At 37.3% G+C, this 21,602-nt stretch overlaps 1 protein-coding gene across 9 annotated transcripts in view; it reads right to left on the reverse strand.

Moving 5' to 3' along the window:
* The window catches only part of TENM1 (teneurin transmembrane protein 1), a 918,261-nt gene that overhangs the window by 754,471 nt on the left and 142,188 nt on the right, over nucleotides 1–21,602 (reverse strand). For 5 of the 9 annotated variants that reach the window (XM_044937198.2, XM_006065013.4, XM_044937191.2 and 2 more), the window contains exon 3: nucleotides 5,526–5,555. The exons of 1 other annotated variant lie outside the window; for it this stretch is intronic. The gene's annotated coding sequence lies outside the window, so the exon portion shown is untranslated. Of the gene's footprint in view, nucleotides 1–1,560; nucleotides 1,611–5,525; nucleotides 5,556–21,602 lie in introns of all 9 variants that reach the window. 3 more of the 9 variants (XM_044937193.2, XM_044937196.2, XM_044937197.2) reach the window with 1 other exon arrangement.

Here is a 21,602-nt window from a genome sequence, read left to right on the forward strand (position 1 = left end):
TCTTTAAAGAGCTGCCTCTTAGCATAGGAAATACCAGGACAAGCAAAAAAGGAACTTGGAGCCAAAATTCTATGCTTGAGAGAGATGGTCAGAAGCCCTAAAAGACCACAGAAGAGGAGTGAACCTGCTATTGCTATGAATTTCCTTCCCCAAGTAGGGTTTCTTCAAATTAGAATAGCTCCTTCTAGTTTTTGATTCAACTTACATATTTGAACCTACATGTGTCATTTACTTAAAGGCAGAAATATCTCACATAAGGAAAAACTAAAAGGCCCAAACATAACAGTATTTATAGATGTAGGATTTAAGGCATAAATGCTTCATTTTCAGTGACTTTTGAATGTAATTTTCTCAGAAAGAGAAATGGCAGCCCAGGGAGGGTGGGATGGATTGGGTGATTGGGATTGGCATATATACACCACTATGTAGAAAACAGATAACTAATGAGAACCTACTGTACAGCTAGGGAACTCTGCTCAGTGCTCTGCGATGACCTCAATGGGAAGGAAATCCAAAAAAGAGAGGATATATATGTATATATGTGGCTGATTCATTTTACTGTACAGTAGAAACTAACGCAACATTGTAAGGCAATTAAAAAAAGAAAAGAAAAGAAATGACAACTCAGAGACCAACGTTCACTTCTCACCATAACAGTACATTGGTGTACAGAGATACACGCCAAATGTTAACAGCTCATTCTTGCCTCAACATCCCCCAAAGAAAGGGTTCATTTTCCTTAGACTACAAGTCAACAAGTCTGGGGGAAAATCCAATCTCATAAAAACATCCAATGACATGAACAATTCCCCAAGCATCTTAGAGCATTTATTCCCAAAATAACATTGCTGTTCAAACATATTTCAGTTTATCATGTTGGAGCCTTCTGGGTAAGGCACATTTTGCCAGAGACTCTAGGGCAAATAATTTGAAATGCTATTTGTTGACAGGGAAGGGGAAATATATATAGTCTATTTAATGAAAGATTTTCCTATTGCTTCCCTGTATTTTAAAAATCATTCATCTCTGCTCATCACCTCTTGGGTTCCAGTTGATCTATTGTTATCACTTACCTGTGCTTTCAGTAACTCAAGTACAGTCATCAAAAGGAATTGCTATTCAAAGACTAGTGAGGCAGGCAAACTTCTATCATGTCTAATCTAGGTAGCAGGCCAGAGCTTTCTTGATGCTGCCAAAGTTTGAAATGGATTCTCTAGGTGGTTGTTTCCTGTTTTGGTTTTGTTTTTCACTTCAGAAAGAGATGGCTTTTCTTTTCAAACTTATATCAAAGAAACTGACTTCAGGCTCCCATTCAACCTTTATACTTTTCCTTCTCATCCTGCCTTCCCTTTTTTGAGAGAATAGAAGTTGCCTTTGAAATATCCTTTAATTTTCTATAAATTCCAGCGAAAAGTTGATTCAGAATTGATATGCAGTGCTAAGGAAGACATATGTCCAAAGGAAGAGTAAGAATTAACGTTTTAGTACCACACAGTAAAATATGCACTCTGGATTTACATTATTGAGCAAAGAAAGACAAACTAATAATAAGCCACTGACCTGGAAATAATCACAATTGCTATGTGATGCAGTGAGAATTAGAAGTTGACCTGGGAAAAGCAAGCAAGAATGAAAAGAAATATTGATAACAATGTTTAGAATTTTCACCTAGGATGAATGGTTGCCCCAGTGCCTCTCTCTTCACACTTCAACCCCAATTATTCCTGCTCACTGTTCTGCTCCATGACAGATATGGAAAAGATCCAGAAAAAAACTTAATTATTAGAATAAGGGACAACAACAAAAAAAGATTCTTCAGTCAAGAAAGAGAAAGGTTGAAAACAAAAGGATATGATGGAATCTAACAAAAGAAGCTACAGATTGAATGAATTACTTTTCCAGAATGAAACTGATAAATGAGGTTTATGACCAATGAAATAAAATACTACTTTATATATCATTTATACATTATTTGTTTCAAATATGTTAAATCTATGGGAAAGGTATATGAACAAGATATTATTTAACCTCGAGTTCATGTTTCAGCTGGGTAAATACATAAAACCTAAACATGATAAAATATTATAAATAATTTAAAAGAGTTATGGGTTATGAGTATAAGGATATATTAGGGGACTTCTCTGGCTATCCACTGGTTAAAACTCTGTGTTTCCAATGCAGGAGGTGTAGGTTCAATATGCAGTCAGAAAACCAAGATCACACATACAGCATGGCTGAAAAATAGAATTTAAAAAAAGATGTGGGGACTGCTCTGGTGGTACAGTGGATAAGAATCCACCTGCCAGTGCAGGGGACACAGGCTCTATCCTTGGTCTGGAAAGATCCCATATGACGCAAAGCAACTAAACCCATGCACCACAACTATTGAGTCCACACTCTAGAGCCGCCGCTCCACAAGAGAAGCTACCGGGCAATGAGAAGCCTATGTGCCACAATGAAGAGTAGCCCTCACTTGCTCCAACTAGAGAAAGCGCTAACAAGGGTGGAATGGGCTGCGTCAGCAGTTCTCCAAATGATCTCATTTAGTGGAATACTGTAGAAGAGATTCAAATATTATATGGATACATATATGGGGGTATTATATGAATATATGTATAAGGGGATAGCATAGACTATATATGAGGATATTATATATATCCTTAGTCCTGAATATCCATTGGAAGGACTGATGCTGAAGCTGAAACTCCAATACTTTGGCCACATGATGCAAAGAACTGACTCACTGGGAAAGACCCTGATGCTGAGAAAGATTGAAGGTAGGAGGAGAAGGGGAAGACAGAGGATGAGATGGTTGGATGGCATCACCAGTTTGATGGACACGAGTTTAAGCAAGCTCTGGGAGTTGGTAATGGACAGGGAAGCCTGGCATGCTGCAGTCCATAGGGTCACAAAGAGTTGGACATGACTGAGTGACTGAACTGACTGACTGATTTTATATATATGTGTGCATATATATATACACACATACATATATATTATGGATATATAGAAAGGGAGGTATTGGAATAGATAACTTTTCAGATCCCTTCCAAGTGGGATTCTACTCACCCTTCCACAAGAGAGCTCTTCAAATAGATGGAAGATAGATCTATCTCCTGCACAGTTTGTGGGATCTTATTTCCCCAACCTAGGGATTGAATCCAGGCCATAGCTGTGACGCGCTAAGTCCTAACCACTGGACCAGGAGAGAATTCCCTCAACCTTAATATTTTAAATCTCCTTATCCATTTTGCAGAATATGTCTTAAACTTACACAATCTTATATAATCTCAATAAAGCTGGGTAAAAAAACAGTAACTCCACCTTTACCTTTCTGGCTGATCTCTTCCAGATGCCATCATGTAGTCAGCCCACGTTCCTAACCAAATCTGGCACTGAAAGCTGAGTGTACTAATTCCCCCCAGAACCAACCAGATTCCCATGTTACTAATCAGGATTTTATGTACAGTAAAACCTTAATTAACTGAAGCCCAACTAATGAAACAATTTTATTTCATGTTCTATACTCAACTTTTATGAGAAAAAGGAAGATGGTGATTAAGTGAGTGGGCATCTTGAATGTATGACTACTTAAAGAAAAACAAACTAATCTCCTAAGAAATGGTCTGGTCCTATTCATCACGAGCTCTTACTTTTTCTGTACAATAAGGACTGATTTCATAATTATGAACTTGAGACCCTGAAAAAATATTCCAAATACTAAAGTAAAACTTAATTATGTTCACTAAGGTAGCAAAATGGACTACAGTTTTACAAAATGTTTTAACCACAAAGACTGAAATAAAAGATAGCTGTACTACTTAATTTTTTAAAAGCCTCAATTAACATCCCTTTCCCTAAGTATCTAGTTAATCAGATACTTAGGGAAAGGGATTTTCTATATTATAGAACCATATCCTTCACTACCGCATGTGAAGGGAAAGAGAATATTTCATTTTCACTTCTACACCTACTACTGATGTGACACCCAGGTGTTCAATAAATATTTCTTAAGTGAAGTAATAATATACAAGTATTACTACTACTACTATTACTAGCCTGCCTCAGCAGCCACATTGTCTTTTTCATCTTCAAAAAATTGCTAGCTCTGTAGTCATATATTGCTGTCATGTCATACAACTAAGGTACATACAATTATAAATAAGGTACATATGGTATTATGTGCATTAATCTTATTAGACTATAAGATATTAAAACCAAAAGGGAACCTGAAGGTCATCTAATTTAACCATAAAACTTTACAGAGGTGGAAACTATGGTCCAGAGAACTTCAGTGACTTGTTAAAGGTCATACAGCTTGTTAGTGATAGCAGTAGGACTGAAACGTTGGCTCTTCTTTCTCTTTTCTTTCCCTACTTACAAACTGGCCCTGCATTCTTTAAAGTACAGGATGAAACAGGCCTACATTTTTTGTGTGCTGAAACAAGAAGTTGCTCAGACTTGTCATTCCATTTCGACACTACAGCACTCGGGCACAAAGAAGGCTGGCTTTTCTCTACTTTATGAGAAGGATGTCCTGTGTATTTATTTTGTATCCTTGCTACTCTAAATTCAATCTGATGATGTTTTAAGAGACAATAAAAGCCAGAATAATGCATCATAAATTTATCTTTTAGTGGCAGTAATGCAGGAATTGCCATCTCCTATTATATGGCAGTAATTTATAAGAGTACCTGTTGGGCACCAAGACATGAAGAGTTGTTTTGTGTTATCACACTAGTATCTTTTCACTTTCTTTTTAAAGGAATTGTAATTCTTGGTAAATTAGTTGCCCACACAGGAACTGTCATGAAGCAAGGTTTGGGGCTGCAGTATTCAAAGTCCGAGGGGTGTAATGAACAAAAAATGTTCAAAGTCTACGGAAGAAACTGCAAGGCAACACTGGAAAGCATTCCATCTCTAGCAGAAGCTTCCATGCCACCTTGATTTTATATCTCATTTGGAATTGACAATTATGAATGTTACACTATGTTCATAATGTTAGGTAAAGCCTTTTTATGATAAAGGGGGAGGTTTTTGGTCATTTGCCTTGTGAACACATTGAGAGATTAGCTCTAGAAAGAAGCTTCAAAAACTATATATAGTCTGGAATGGGATGCTAAAATCTAACCTGGACAATAAAAAAAAAGAGTTTCTCATGGCAAAGAAGCCTCAATAAGAATTCATGAGATGATATTCTACAAGAGTATGAAATATTTCAGATTGTACTCTGTGTATCACTTTGAGGCACAAAACAAGAGGCAGAAAAACCAGTATGCTGTATGCTGACAATCCTCTAAACACTCAATAATCTTTGTGTATACAGAGGGAAATTTTAACAGAAAGAAACCTGATAACTTATGAAAATATTAAGAAAAGTAATAATGACCAAAATAATCCCATTTCTTCAGTTTCTGAACTGTAGTATCTATTGTCTTTACGAAAATGGAACACATTGATGAAGAAGAGATTAAAAGCATTCTAAAACTTAATGGATGATTAACTCAAAAATATCATATACTTACTTTGCTGTTACAGCCAATCATAAAGTGTACCTGAAAAAATAAAAATGCAATTTCAATTTCCTTGATCTTTTATGTTTATAGTATTAAAAATAATAACATAGCTTCTAAATTTATACATCAGAATGGTCATTTGAGGAAAAATGGGCTTTCACAACTGTAATCCTTTATAGGCCCCTTTTTTCACTTTTATAATGGTGATTAAAATTCAAGATAGGAGTTACCCACAATGTTTTTCATCTCTGTATCTGTTGATTTTCAACACTGGTTTTTCTGAGTCATTGTAGCTATAAACAGTCATCATTTTCAAAATAAATCACAGTATGGATAGTGGGCAGGAGGGACTAATGCCTGCAAGGTTTCTATTCAGTCTACTTCACTTCAAGGTCTACTTAGTGCATTTTTACTTCATTAATCAATGGTCAAATACTTAATAAGTTCCTTCCAAGTCAAAGAACATCACTCACCAGTCCCTGTCATTGCAGAGCTGAGTTATAGCAGATTATTGCCACAAGAGATTACTGAGATGCTTGACAAACTAGCTTATAATGTTTCATTCTTACTCTGTCAGGTGAAATTTAGCTGAATTAGGATTGACATCAAAGGCATTTCTGAAAAGGTCATGATCTTATCACATTGCTTAGATTAAGCACTGTAAGGATTTGCTTCAGGTTGAGTAGGAAATCTTTAAAATTCTAGACAACTTCCAGAAGACATGTGGACATTTCTCCCTCAGCAACCTCAGTGAATTTGTTGGAAAGCCATAATGTTGACAGGTCTGCTTATTTAATTAACTCATAAGACTGGAAGGTAGTATAGTCAGTGCTTCTTCCATGATTCCAGAGCAGCCAGAGAAAAGACAGCCAGTTGGATCACCATTTTTTTTTTTTTTTTAACCAGCACATCTTCACAGCTCTATCTTTACTTTACCTGTTCTGAAGCTAGTCACTCTGGGCCTGACTCCTCAAGGCTGGCCCTTCTACACTACTTGCTCAGACATAAAACTGATCTTACTGTGTAAGTTCCTGCTTAGACAGCTGTCACATCACATCACACCCCAACCCACCTGTATCACATCCTATCACCAAAGCTCTTCCAAACTCAGTCTCTAAATAGTTTGGATCAGTACCAGCCAGCCAACAAACTGTCTCTATCACCCAGAGACTCTATCACTCAAACCTCTTAATTCTTAACTACTCATCACCAGCATGTGTCAGCCATGCACAACCAGTCTTCTGTCTGATTGCAACAGTTTCTTATCTGACAACATCCCCTAGTACAGACACTATAAGGGGCTTCCCTGGTGGCTCAGTGGTAAAGAATCTGCCTGCAATGCAGACATGGGTTTGATCCCCAGGTTAGAAGATCCCCTGCAGGAGGGCATGGAAACCCACTCCAGTTTTCTTGCCTGGAGAATCCCATGGACAGAGGGTCCTGGTGGGCTACAGTGCATGGGGTCACAAAGAGTCAGACACAACTTAGTGATTAAACAACAGACTCCCTACTCTCATGAGCAATACTCATTACATCAGGCCTATTTCTCACCACACGTCACTACTCACCCTACTTCCTCATCCTTCCTTTTTCCCTTCCCCATTATCTAGCCAAAGCCTATCCATCACCCACCATCAAATGTCCCTTTCTTCAGAAGGCCTTCCCTGATTGCTTCAACAATGATGAAAGCTATTCTATTATGTTTAGCATATATTACTTGACACTTTGAATCTGTTAGTTTAATTGAGGTATAATTTACATACTATAGAATGCACCCATTTAAAATGTACAATTTCATGATTTTTAGTTAACTTACTGAATTGGGCAACCATCACCACAAACCAATTTTACAATACTTACATTACGCCCCAAATATCCATTAGCAGTCACTCTCTGTTCTCACCCCCAGTCCCTGACAACAGCTAGTCTATTATTTATCTCTAAAGATTTGCTTTTTCCAAATATTACTTATGAATGGAATCATATGTGGTCCTTTGCATCTGGCTTCTTTCACTAAGCATAACATTTTTGAGATTTATCCATGTTATAGCATGTATCAGAATTTCATTCTGTTTTATGGCTGAATAAGATTCCATTGTATGGGTATTTTACATTTTACTTATCCATTCAACAGTTAGATATTTGGGTTGTGCCTGCTTTGGGGCTATTAGTAATAACACTGTTACAAACATTCAGGTGTGTTTTGTGGGCATATGTTTTTATTATTCTTATGTCTATACATAGGAGTAGGTCATATGGTAAATTATTCCAATTTGGTAAATTTATATTTAATTTTTTTTTCGATAACACCTTAAAATCTGCCAATTTAAAGTATTATACAAGTCAATGCATTTTAATATATTCACAGAGTTGTGCAGCCGTCACCACGATCAACTTCTGGATGTTTTCACTACCCCAAAAAGTCCCATACCATTGCATCCATTATTTACAATCTTCACAGGACCCACGCAAATATTGATATAGAAAGTGAAAGTTGCTCGGTTGTGTCCGACTCTTTGTGACCCCATGGACTGTAGCCCGCCAGGCTCCTCTGTCCATGGAATTCTCCAGGCAAGAATACAGGAGTGGGTTGCCATGCCCTTCTTTTTTTTTTTTTTAATTTTATTTTATTTTTAAACATTACATAACTGTATTAGTTTTGCCAAATATCAAAATGAATCCGCCACAGGTATACATGTGTTCCCCATCCTGAACCCTCCTCCTTCCTCCCTCCCCATTCCATCCCTCTGGGTCGTCCCAGTGCACCAGCCCCAAGCATCCAGTATTGTGCATCGAACCTGGACTGGCAACTCATTTCATACATGATATTTCACATGCCATGCCCTTCTTCAGGGAATCTTCCCAACCCAGGGACTGGATCTGGGTCTCCTGTATAGCAGGCAAATTCTTTACCATCTGAGCCACCAGGGGAGCCCCAAGTATTGATAATACACCCCTAGTTTTACAGATAAAGAAAGAGAAGATCAGCAAAGCCACACACCCACTAAGTATCATAGCCTGCATGAGAATCCAATCTCTGTGACTTGATAACTCACAATATTTCCACATTATCATATAGTCACTAATCCTCTTCTTTGAGATCACTCTAGGATATTCATTTGATTTCCTGTTTATGTCTCTCATTTAGTAATTAATTATGAACTTCCTTATCTATGTCTTACACTTCAAAAATAATGCCTTGTATCTACGATCAAACCTTAAGTTTATGAAGAACAAGAAGCACATACAGTAGCCCCCAACCACCCTTGGGGTTGAGGGAGAGATATGTTCCAAAAGCCCAAGTGGATGCCTGAAATCTCAAATAATACCAAGCCCTATATATAGACAGATAGTTAGATAGTATTGAATATATATTGATTATATATATATTCAATACTTTTACCCTATACATATATATATTCAATAGTTTTTTCTATACATACATACCTATGATAAAGTTTAAATTATAAATTAGTACAGTAAGTGGTTAAAACAATAATAATCAAATACAAAAATTATAACAATATACTTTAATAAAATTTATGGTAATGTGATATCTCAAAATAGGTTACTGTACAGATTTAATGTCTTTTTCATCTTAACTAAGCACTAAACATGCACTGTGGCCATAACATTATCAGTTTGAGGTGCAACAGCAAAACTAGCACTAATTTCTTTCCCCTTCTTCAATTTCCTAAAGAGGTTTGTTCTTACCATAGATCTTAGCAACCTCACTAAGTGATTTTTTTTCCCTTCCTTATGAAGTCAAGAACTTTCTCCTTTTCACTTAAAGGAAGCACTTTAAGTATTCTCTTTGGCATAACAGAATTGCCAGCATCACTCCTCTTGTGCTTTGAGGCCATTATTAAGTAAAATAAGGGTTACCTCTCAATCAATACCCAAGGTGGCTACTAAAAGGCTGCCCAGTGCTCTGGACAAACTCATGACTCACCTCCAGGCAGGATGGAGTGGACAACATGAGATTTCATAATGCTACTCAGAACAGCATGTAATTTAAATCATGAATTGTTTATTTCTGGAATTTTCATGTATTATTTTCAGACCACAATTGCCTGCAGGTAACTGAAACCATAGGTAAGGTGGAACAACTTACTATACTTTCTTTGCCTTCTCCTCAGTCCCAAGAAGCACTCAGTGAAAGTTATTCTTTAATATTAACCTAAATTTGTACTCATATTAAGGTCAATTTTCAGTCTTTTCCTTTAGTGTCAATATAGCACCAGCAGCTGAAGTCCCATATTTTAGTCACTTCACCCCATAACTACCTTTACGAAGAACTGCTCCAGCAACATGTACTTAATCTGCACTGTGCAGTCTTTTAGATCTTTATGTTTTACCTGAATTTGGATTTGTCCTGAAGGTGCTGCTGTAAATATGTAGACCCTGTCTTCCCAACTTGATAAAAAGCTTCTCATGGACAAATACTATGTCTTTTTCTTTGGGATCCCCTCTGATAACCAGCATAGTGATGAATAAACAACATGTTTCCAATAAATGCTTCTTCCAGTGTTTGAATACTATCATCATCTCTCATGATGATATCCCCCCCTGCTCTGGAAGAATGGAACCTGGCATTCTTCCACATGCTTAGGCTGCTATAATTACTGTGTGCCTTTGGAAAAATTACTGCCCAGCCCTGGGCCTTTGTTTTGCCATCTGTAGCATGGGTATTGTTTGGAATGAGAAAAATCTCAGTGGTGTTTCCCACTTCTGAACTATCTGTTCAATGTGCTTACTAGAAGTTCTCAGTCATACATTCAATAGTTTCAGTATTCAATCATTTTTGCTTTGATATGAATAAGTGAAGTGAAGTCACTCAGTCGTGTCCGACTCTGCGACCCCATGGACTGTAGCCTATCAGGCTCCTCCGTCCATGGGATTTTCCAGGTAAGAGTGCTGGAGTGGGGTGCCATTTCCTCTCCATGATATGAATAAAGTGCTTACTAAAAACTCTTACTACCTTTCTACATTCATTTTTATTAACCTGGGCCAGTTTTTACTTCTTTGTGGCAAAATAAGCATGTAATATCTTTCATTCAACTTCAGATACTTTGGTATACTTATCACACTATAAAATTGCAAAAATATTTTCTCATGTCTAAAGTTTTTTCCTTCAAAGGATGACCTGCTCTCCTGGATTCCCTTCTTAGACACATCCTATAGCAACTTTCCTACTTCATTACATTTGTATTTGCATTTTTCTTTTCTGCTAGTTTTTTTCTTTAGAAAAAACTGAGACAGAAATAAGACTTGGATATCAAATGCTGTTGTATTTCAAAAGAAATGGAGCATTTTCTTATTAACTGTTAGAAAAATGAGCATAAAATTTGATAAGGATTAAAATAATTGGAAGAAACTGGAAGTTTTCCAAAATTTTCATCCAGAGAAACCATTTAAACAGACTATTTTATTTTTAAACAGCACCTTACCTTTATATATAGTCTTGAAAGTACCTAAACTAGCACGTTAATTTCAAAATGTTATTAGATAACATTTATACAGTTAATAATAGATCTTGTTGCCATGGAACCTTAACCGAATTTTCTAGTTCTGAGAGTTGATTTTTCAGCAATTAAGCCCTTAGCTCTAATGTTTCATTAACAGATTTTTTATATGAATGTAATTATTTGGATGAGGATATTGAAAACATTTCCTAGTTTGCAAATGATACTCAAATTGGAAGAAAGGCAAATGATGAAGGAACTGTAATCGAAACCTTAAAGATGCATATTATTCAGGTGACTGAATCAACATAAGGCAAAATATATTCCTATACTAAGGATACTTGGGAATAAAGTACAATCAAGATTTTCCTACTCTCTGATCTATCACCATCTCTACATCTACCTTGACCAAGTCTGCCACTCAACACACACCTCATAAGAATAATAATTGAAGTGATCAGGAGAGAAAGGAAACACCCTTGAAATTATTGGCCCCAGGTAAAGTAGAACTAGGAGATTTTTACTGGTTTAATAATCTGCCAATGGCAAGACTATAAGTCAACCAAAAGAATCCAGTTTATAGCCAAGATGTTCATTATAGTACAACTGGACTTGAACCAACAGTATTGATCATTCTCTTTCTGTTCAGGACCACTGCTTTACTAATTAAAATGTGATCACTAGCCCAAGTGTTGAAACAGATGGAGAAATACAATGTTTTCATATCTGGATTATTCTCATTGAGTGGAAAATCAGAAATGCATTATCGTAACTTATACCTATGAGGAAAAAGAGGACAAATCCTGGGGCATGATAACAGAGGACGCGTCATCTTGGGTTGGCAGTAACTAAAGATTTGTAGGAAATGATCAACTTATGTAGTTCTGGAGGCAAGAATTCCCAGGAAATGACAGAGGATGAAGTCTTTTACAAAGAAGCTTCAGATTTACATTTAGAGAGAGAGTCTTTCTGTACAAAAGTGGGTTCTGAATTCAAAACTTGTCACATGTTTAATGAGAAGCAGAATTGTTATGTGAACTCAATTCAACTGTTTTAACCAAGAATCATATCTCAGATTTTTTTTAAAGGAATAAGCCAAAGGAGTATATCTAATTAGTGAGTACTAAGTGTGACTCCTATTTGAGTGGCCTGAAACTTGTTACTAAATTTCTATGAGTTTCAGTTTTTTAATTCATATAATTAATGTGAACGATAAAAGATAGTGTCTAACACAGTAAAGTAGGTACTTGATAAATAGGATTATTATAATTAGTATTAATTATTAGTGAGAAAATATGTTTTCCATTTACCCCACCTCATTACTTGCTTATTGATGGCAGTGTTTCCTAATTGCAGTCTCTATTTTTTTTTTTTTTATAATTTACTTCATGGTAGTTGTATCTGCAAACCAAATCCATTGTGACGATGGTAAACATACAGAAATAGCAATGCATTGAAGGTAATAAACAGGACATAAAAGATATTGCTCCCATAATTAAAATGGATTTGTAGTCTATCTGGGGGGATACAACATAAGCACTGATATGAAATGGTTTACCATCTAACATCATTAATAAGATTATCCAAAATATTTTAAAAGCTTAGTAAATGTTCACAAGCACACTGGCCATAGTTTAGGCTGGTTTAAAGTATTAACTATTACAGCTCTATAAATTAAGGACTATTATTATTCCCATTTCACAGATGAAGAAACCGACACCAGAACCTTAAATTGGTTCTCCAATGTCACACAGGTAATAAGTGCCAACAGGAGGATTCAAATCGGTCTCTAAAGGCCACGAGCTTAAACACTTCACTATACTGCTCTCATATCTATCAATCATGTACAGAAAAAATTCCTAAAGGGCTGTGGATGGAAAACTAAATGATTTCAAACAACAAAGAAAGACTGGACAATATACAAAGATAATAGATGCCTCTAAAGTAATGGAATAAAATTCCATGTTTCATTCATTAAAAGGGTGGGTCATGTTGAAAAGGCCAAGATATCTGATGATAATCAGTGGCATCAGAGTATACTATTTCAATCTCCATTTATCAGAGGCCTTTCTTGAGGAAGGACTATTTTTGCAATAAAATATGCTGGCCATATTGGAACAATATATTTGAAAGCCATGATTTTTATCTCAATAATCATAATAAAAATCTTTCTGTATACTCCAAGTCTTTCTGATAAACAATATGCAATTTATTTTGAATGATTTTTCATCTTGTCCAAATTTTATTTCTAATAGTGGCTTATGTTCTGCCACAAACATTTCTCAGATAAATTTCTTTTAGTTGTGAGAACACTTTCTTGGCTGCAATATTTCTCCATTGTCCTATCCATTCAAACGGGTTACAATAAAAATCCTATTATGTGATTTTTCATGGGATTGAGAAAAGAAAACATCATGAAGAGGAAAATGATAAAAGGAAGATATATCGCTCCATGGAGACTTTCCTCAGGAGCTTTCTCTGTAGCTGACAGCTGTGCATTCACATCTGTTTCAGGGCAACACGGAGGCGGTAAGAGATCACATGCAGGCTTTCTGTTTTGGTCATCCCAGTTTCCCACCATGAAATGCTCTCCTTACACTGCTGTAATGTAAAACAACCACCTGAGGCTGAGATGAGAAGCAGGGATAATCACGTGAAGCATGCCTCACTTATTTGAGACTCAGATCACTGACTGCCCCAGCCCTGTGTTTTCCAGTGTTTTCCAGGTAGGTTTCCTAGCTCAACACTACTCAAAGTTTGGTTCATGGAAAGCAGCACCAATATTAGCATCACCTGGAAGCTTGTTAGAACTACAGAATCTCAAGCCCCACCCCAGACCTACTGAATGGAGATCTGCATGTTAACAAAATCCCATGGTGATTCCTGAGCACCTTCAAGTCTGAGAAGCACTGCTCTAGAGATGGTAAGATGCCCAGTTAAAGAAAATATTTTTTTTCTCTCTGAGGTAACTGAGAGGGGACATATGAAAAGATCCTGACCAACAAACAATGAAAAATTAAAGGATCAACTTAAGAAAAAAAAATTTAAAGTACAAACCCAGATATATTTACCAAGCATTGACCTGCTTACCTATGAGCCTCAATTAACTCAGTTTCTTCCCTCAGTTTGTTGGGAGGAAATGAAGAGCAATACTAGCTCAGCTGTAGAAGATTCTCAAATTTATTATCATCAGAGTAAGTATTATTATATAACATTTATTCACTGTGTACTATATGCCATGCAACTTCCTAGATACTTTTCCACACTTTTCACTTTAATCTACACATGACTTTGGAACCTAAGCTCATAACCACTTACTTCCTTTCTGATCTTTTATCTAATGTGACTCTAGGATATCTTTTCTGGCATAATGTGAATGTACTACTATTCCATACCTTCACTAAGTGAGAAATATATTTTCCCATAGGCTCAAAATTTTCTATCCAAGGCTTCTTTGCCTATATGTTCTCCAGAGATATTTAGCCTCACTCCTGGAAGTGTCCCTGACTCTGATCTCCTGCTTCCCCATCTCCCACTCCCACACATATCCTGAATACTCATTTTCTCTGTCTTCTGGTTTAACTGGAACATATTGACTTAGCAATTGTTATGTTTGTTTTATTCTTTGTAAAGCTCAATGTTTTAGTCTATTTTTCTGGGTGACATTTTTGTCCTGATCCTTTTATCAGCCATGTAGCTTTTCATTCTAAGGTCTGTAAAGACAGAAGCTGTATTTGGTTCTCCACTATATTTCCAGAGTTTAGCACAGTGTCTAACATAAAATAAGCACTCAAAAACATGTGTTCACTGAACAAATAAATCTCAGTGACAGCAGTTTCCATGGAATGCATATCTGTGGGAGCTCTTCTCTATCTGTACCTATCCCTTAGATTATCTTGTCCAGTCCCACAGTTAAATAAATCCACCCCTCAAACTGTAACTTCAATCCTGACCACACCTTGAACTTCACACTCATGTATCCAACTGCTTACTCCTATCGGCCACTAGGTAAGAGAGATCTCAAGTTGTTCAAAATCTGTCCCTTGATTCTCCACCTTTATAACCCCACCTCTGTAAAGTGCATCACTATTAACCAGTTACTCAGACTAAAAATATCGTGCCCTGCCTGGTTCCTCTTTCCCTTCTATCCCATAGCCAAGTGATCAGCAAATTGTAATAAAGTTTACATTCAAAACACCTTCTGAATCCAACCAGTCCTCACCACTCTCTCATCCACACCACTATCAGCCTGCACCTAGGCTATGGCAATAACCTTTCACACTGGCCTCACTGTTTCAATTCTTGCCTTCCTCAAGTCCCTTTCTAGCCAGCAACCAGGGTAATCTTTTAAAACATAAATCAGATCTCATAACTCCTCTGCTCAAAGGCCTTCAATGGCTTCAATTCCTGACCCGGGAATTGAACCTGGGTCTCCCATACTTCAATTCACATAAAGTGAATTCACCACCATGGCCTACAGGGTCCCACACAACCTGTTCCTGCCTCCCTCAAAATCACTCAGCTCCAACCTCATTGGCTTGCTTTCAGTTCTTCTAATACTCCAAGCTTAACCCCACCTCAGAGCATATTGACTTATTAATCAATCTGTTCGCAATGCCAGTCTCTTCTCCCTAGGTTTTCTATGGTTACTGACTGTACTTCATTCATGTTTCTGTTCAAGTGTCACCTCCTCAAGAATAAGGATGACTGATGACCATCATAGCCAAAACCTATTCCTACTGCATTATACCATTCTTTATCCCTTTGTCTTGGGTTATTTTCTTTATAACATTTATACCTAACACATTATGCCTACACGTGTTTATTCATTTACTGTTTGCCTTCCCATTAGAATACAAGTTCCATGAAAGCAGGAACTTGGAAGATCTTCTTTATTATTGCACAGAACCCCTGGTGCCTAGAACACTATCTGGCACATGGAAGGCACACCAAGAATATTCACTAACTGAATGAAGACTGGTGGACATCACCTTTGTCTTTAAAACCTTCCTTATCCTAGTAGGTCTTCCCTGGTGGCTCAGTTGGTAAGAGTCTGCCTGTAATATGGGAGACCCAGGTTCAATCCCCGGGTCAGGAAGATACCCTGGAGAAGGGCATGGCAACCCACTCCGGTATTCTTGCCTGGAAAATCCCATGGACAGAGGAGCCTGGAGGGCTACAGTCCATGGGGTCACAGAGTCAGACACAACTGAGTGACTAACACTTTCACTTGTCATCCTAGTATTCACTTTTCAAGCCAAATGAGTAGGTGCCCCTTTTTGTCTTTCATAAAGCCTGACATCTCTTGTGGTCTTCCCACAAAGATTAACTTTCTTATTGAACAAATGTATCTACTTCTTGGTTTATTTACAAGTATACATAATTATCATGCTCCAATCCCAATAAATGCTTAATCCTCCCTTCTAGTCCCATTTTTTATTCCTGCTGTCTAGATTCTGTTACCCTCATCAGTCAAGTCTGCTTAACATTACATCTATTGGCCCTGACTCCCCTCTGCCACTTCTGAAGCTGAACATGTCCTGCCTGGGCTTTTGTACCCAGGTCATGACTCTGGAAAAATTTACCAGTCTGAAACCCTGATAGGACTTCCTACAACAAAGAAGTGTGTGTGTGTGTGTGTGTGTGTGTGTGTGTGTATGCGTGCATAATCTATGAGAATACTAAATCTTTTGAAAGTCCTTCAGAATCCTCATATTTTAAAAGATTCCAAAAACCATGGCAACCATATGCTTCCAAGTTTTTAGGACAGCTCTTATATGAGAGAATTTTATTATTTCCAATAATGGTAATTTATTAAAGGACATATGATGTATGTATCTCTTTAGATTGTCAGAACGAATACATTTATGTATTAAAAAAAGAAAATAGGTCACTCAGGCCATGGTCCTTTTGCTCTGTTAGCCTAGATCCTGGATCCCCACAGACTTCAGCAATAGCTCCCTGGAGTAGTCTCTTCCTTGTCATCTTGCCACTAATTTTCACTAGCAGGGTGGAAGTGAAGGAGGGGATTTTCAACTCCATTAGTAAGACCATAAGAGTTTGCGTTTCTTCCAGTATATTCCCAGCTCTTTTAGTTGAACATGAAAACAACATAGGTCATGAGGACTGTAACTCAAAAAACTGAAGATATCTTTTCACATCCTGTGACTCCCTTTGTCTTACCTTTTCCTTCTCTTCCCAGTTATGTATGCCCCTCTTCTCCAGACACACATGTACTATACTCCTTCACACTACTCCCTGGCTACCAGGGGTTTGATTTGTCATACCTCAGCCAGCCAGTCATCACTCAGCCATCTATCCACCTAATCAACAAGTCTTTGCATATTACTACCTGCTGGGAACTGTTCTCGGTGCTGGGAATAGAGAAATGGAAGAAATGGATGAAGTCTCTAAGAGTCACTTGCTTAGAACATTTCACAAGAGCTACTTCTTTCCTTTATATCTTAAGTACTTAGACTGGCAGCTCAGTTCATATTCTCTCCTTCTGGTAGCACTGCTGCTGCTGCTGCTAAGTCGCTTCAGTTGTGTCTAACTCTGTGCAACCCCATAGACGGCAGCCCACCAGGCTCCCCAGTCCCTGGGATTCTCCAGGCAAGAACACTGGAATGGGTTGCCATTTCCTTCTCCAATGCGGGAAAGTGAAAAGTGATATTGAAGTCGCTCAGTCGTGTCCGACTCTTAGCAACCCCATGGACTGCAGCCTACCAGGCTCCTCCGTCCATGGGATTTTCCAGGCAAGAGTACTGGAGTGGGGTGCCATTGCCTTCTCCGTCTGGTAGCACTAGATATTAATAATAACAATAAAGTACCTTTTCCTAAAAACTTCAATAATTTCTTTAGAAATTCATTGGTCTCCTGCAGTCCCTGATACACAATAGTAGTAACAATAGTGACCATTTTAATTGCCTGCTATATTCCAGGCAACGAACTGTTTTATACATATTTTATCTTTTCATCCATAACAAACTAAGGTTCACAGAGGTTAGGCCATTTGCCTAAAGTCACTACCTACCTGGTAGCAAAGCTAGGGTATGCCTGACCCCCAGTCCCACACTCATCATTCTGTTTCATGCTAGATTAAGTGTCTTAACCCAAAGCTGAGTCATTTGCAACAACTGAGGGTTGTTTGAGGGACCTCCATGGTATCTCCCCACTCAAACTAGAAAGACAGTAGAGGACAAATTTGAAATATGGGTGAACAACCAGAAAGAGGGGCGACCCAGCAATAAGGAAAAGAGAGTTTTAGGCAAGTGAATGGTCAACGTTTTGATGTACCTACTTGAGCAGAAATTGAGTTCTTTATTATTTTTTTACATAGTGCCATTTGCTTTCCAGAAAAATTACATTTACTCTCTTCTATAAGTACAGGAGATTGCCGGTCTTCAGAACTTCATAAGAACTAATCTTTGTGAATACTATTGGCAAAAAAAAAAATCTGCTTTTAATTTGTATTTTCCATATGTTTATTGTCGATGTGCATTTCTTTGCATTTCCTACTCAGATCATTGCCTTTTTCCTATAGGAGTGTTCACTTTTTTCTTAAGACTTATAAGAGGTATTTATCTATTATACATATTAGACCTGTGTCATATGCATTGCACATATTTTGCATGTTTATGAGTTGCCTTTTCATGTTGTTAATTGTATTTTTTATGAACAACTGTTGTTTGTAATAGATTTAAACCCAAAGCCCTTCTTCTGGGATTGCTCTTCATCATAAAATTAAATAGCCAACTCTATTTGTTTTCAGTTTTAAACTTTTACAACATTTAACTCAAATGTTTCAAAAAGTTATTTAGGTATCTCATGTGAAGTGGGACTCTAGTCTGAGGTTTTATGGTAAACTCCTTCACCTCTCGAATAGCTAATTTTCAAAGAACTATTTATTGAATTATTCTTTATCCCATTGTTCATGGCTTTTATAATCATAAGCATGATACTTTTTCAAAGCTATCTGTTTCATTTTATTCACCCTTTCATCCTTACAACCTTACCATACTAATAATTATTCTAACTTGGTGATACATCTTAGTATCTTTTATTGATATTTTAAACACATTTTTAACTATTAAAATCTTTATTTTTCCAAAGTGAACTTTAGAATCATTGTCAATAAGTAAACAGAAATTTTTGTTGAATTTATATGAAACATAAATTAAATTTTAATTTCCTAAATCAAGGATACACAGAAGAACTATACAAAAAATATCTTCACGACCCAAATCATCATGATGGTATGATCACTCACACTCACCTAGAGCCAGACATCCTGGAATGTGAAGTCAAGTGGGCCTTAGTAAGCATCACTACGAACAAAGCTAGTGGAGGTGATGGAATTCCAGTTGAGCTATTTCAAATCCTGAAAGATGATGCTGTGAAAGTGCTACACTCAATACGCCAGCAAATTTGGAAAACTCAGCAGTGGCCACAGGACTGGAAAAGGTCAGTTTCGTTCCAATCCCAAAGAAAGGCAATGCCAAAGAATGCTCAAACTACCGCACAATTGCACTCATCTCACACGCTAGTAAAGTAACGCTCAAAATTCTCCAAGCCAGACTTCAGCAGTATGTGAACCGTGAACTTCCAGATGTTCAAGCTGGTTTTAGAAAAGGCAGAGGAACCAGAGATCAAACTTCCAACATCCACTGGATCATCGAAAAAGCAAGAGTTCCAGAAAAATATCTACTTCTGCTTTATTGACTATGCCAAAGCCTTTGACTGTGTGGATCACAGTAAACTGTGGAAAATTCTGAAAGAGATGGGAATACCAGACCACCTGACCTGCCTCTTGAGAAACCTGTATGCAGGTCAGGAAGAAACAGTTAGAACTGGACATGGAACAACAGACAGATTCCAAATAGGAAAAAGGAGTATGTTAAGGCTGTGTATTGTCACCCTGCTTATTTAACTTATACGCAAAGTACATCATGAGAAACGCTGGGCCGGTGGAAGCACAAGGTGGAATCAAGATTTCCAGGAGAAATATCAATAACCTCAGATAAGCAGATGACACAACTCTTATGGCAGAAAGTGAAGAAGAACTAAAGAGCCTCTTGATGAAAGTGAAAGAGGAGAGTGAAGAAGTTGGCTTAAAACTCAACATTTAGAAAACTAAGATCATGGCATCTAGTCCCATCACTTCATGGCAAATATATGGGGAAACAGTGGAAACAGTGGCTGACTTTATTTTTCTGGGCTCCAAAATCACTGCAGATGTTGACTGCAGCCAGGAAATTAAAAGACGCTTACTCCTTGGAAGGAAAGTTATGACCAACCTAGACAGCATATTCAAAAGCAGAGACATTACTTTGTCAAAAAAGGTCCATCTAGTCAAGGCTATGGTTTTTCCTGTGGTCATGTATGGATGTGAGAGTTGGACTATAAAGAAAGCTGAGAGCAGAAGAATTGATGTTTTTGAATTGTGATGTTGGAGAAGACTCTTGAGAGTCCCTTGGACTGCAAGGAGATCCAACCAGTCCACCCTAAAGGAGATCAGTCCTGGGTGTTCATTGGAAGGGCTGATGTTGAAGCTGAAACCACAATACTTTGGCCACCTGATGCGAAGAGCTGACTCATGTGAAAAGACTCTGATGCTGGGAAAGATTGAGGGCAGGAGGAGAAGGGGACAACAGAAGATGAGATGGCTAGATGGCATCACCGACTCAATGGACATGTGTTTGGGTAAACTCCGGCAGTTGGTGATGGACCGGGAGGCCTGTCATGCTGTGGTCCATGGGGTCGCAAAGAGTCGGACATGACTAAGCGAATGAACTGAACTGAACTGAAATCAATTAAATTGGAAAACTTGGCATATTTTAGTAATTCAGATATCCTAGCAAAGAACATAATGCATCTCTCACTTTAATCAAATTTTACTTTATGTTTCTTTAGAAATTTTAGTAATTTTGAAGAAAATATAGGCTTTATATTTTTCTTGTTAAAGTCATCCTTAGAATTTGAAGATATTTTAAGTATTGCCAATAAACTTTTTTTTCATATTTATAATTTCTAACTGGTTATTGCAGAGACATCAACAGAGGAGTATAGCACAGCCCAAAGGGACTACATTAATAGGCCATTAAAAAAAAAAGAACATTGTCATTTAGGAAACATGTTCTCTGCTTGAAGTTGCCTTTTGTAGAATCAAAGAGTTATGATGTTACATACCACCCATCAAACTCAGAGAATTTAAGACCATGTTCTCATTCAACAGTCATCATTCTCAGATGAGAGAGCAACCATTTATCAAGACACAGGAAGAAAGTAGCTCTCCCCAAGTCAAAGCACTGGGACAAAAACAATGATTCTAATTAAATTATCAAAAGAAATTTTCACAGTCTGGAATTGTGTTTGGCAAGTTTAAATCCCAAATGAAATTTTAGAGGAGATGTTATGTGCCCTTGAAAAGCAAGTTTACAATGAAAATGCTGACAGGCCTTATAAGAGAAGACTGAGCATTTCTAATGTCACTTATGTGTAAATAACAATATCTGTATACATAGGCAATATATGTAAACTATGTTTTTTTCCCCCTGAGAATCACTGTCTTATTTATCATATTCAATGTCCATTATCTCCCTTAAAATTACCATTAGGGCAT

The sequence above is a fragment of the Bubalus bubalis genome, chromosome X, assembly GCF_019923935.1.
Source record: "Bubalus bubalis isolate 160015118507 breed Murrah chromosome X, NDDB_SH_1, whole genome shotgun sequence".
NCBI classification, from domain to species: Eukaryota; Metazoa; Chordata; class Mammalia; order Artiodactyla; family Bovidae; genus Bubalus; species Bubalus bubalis.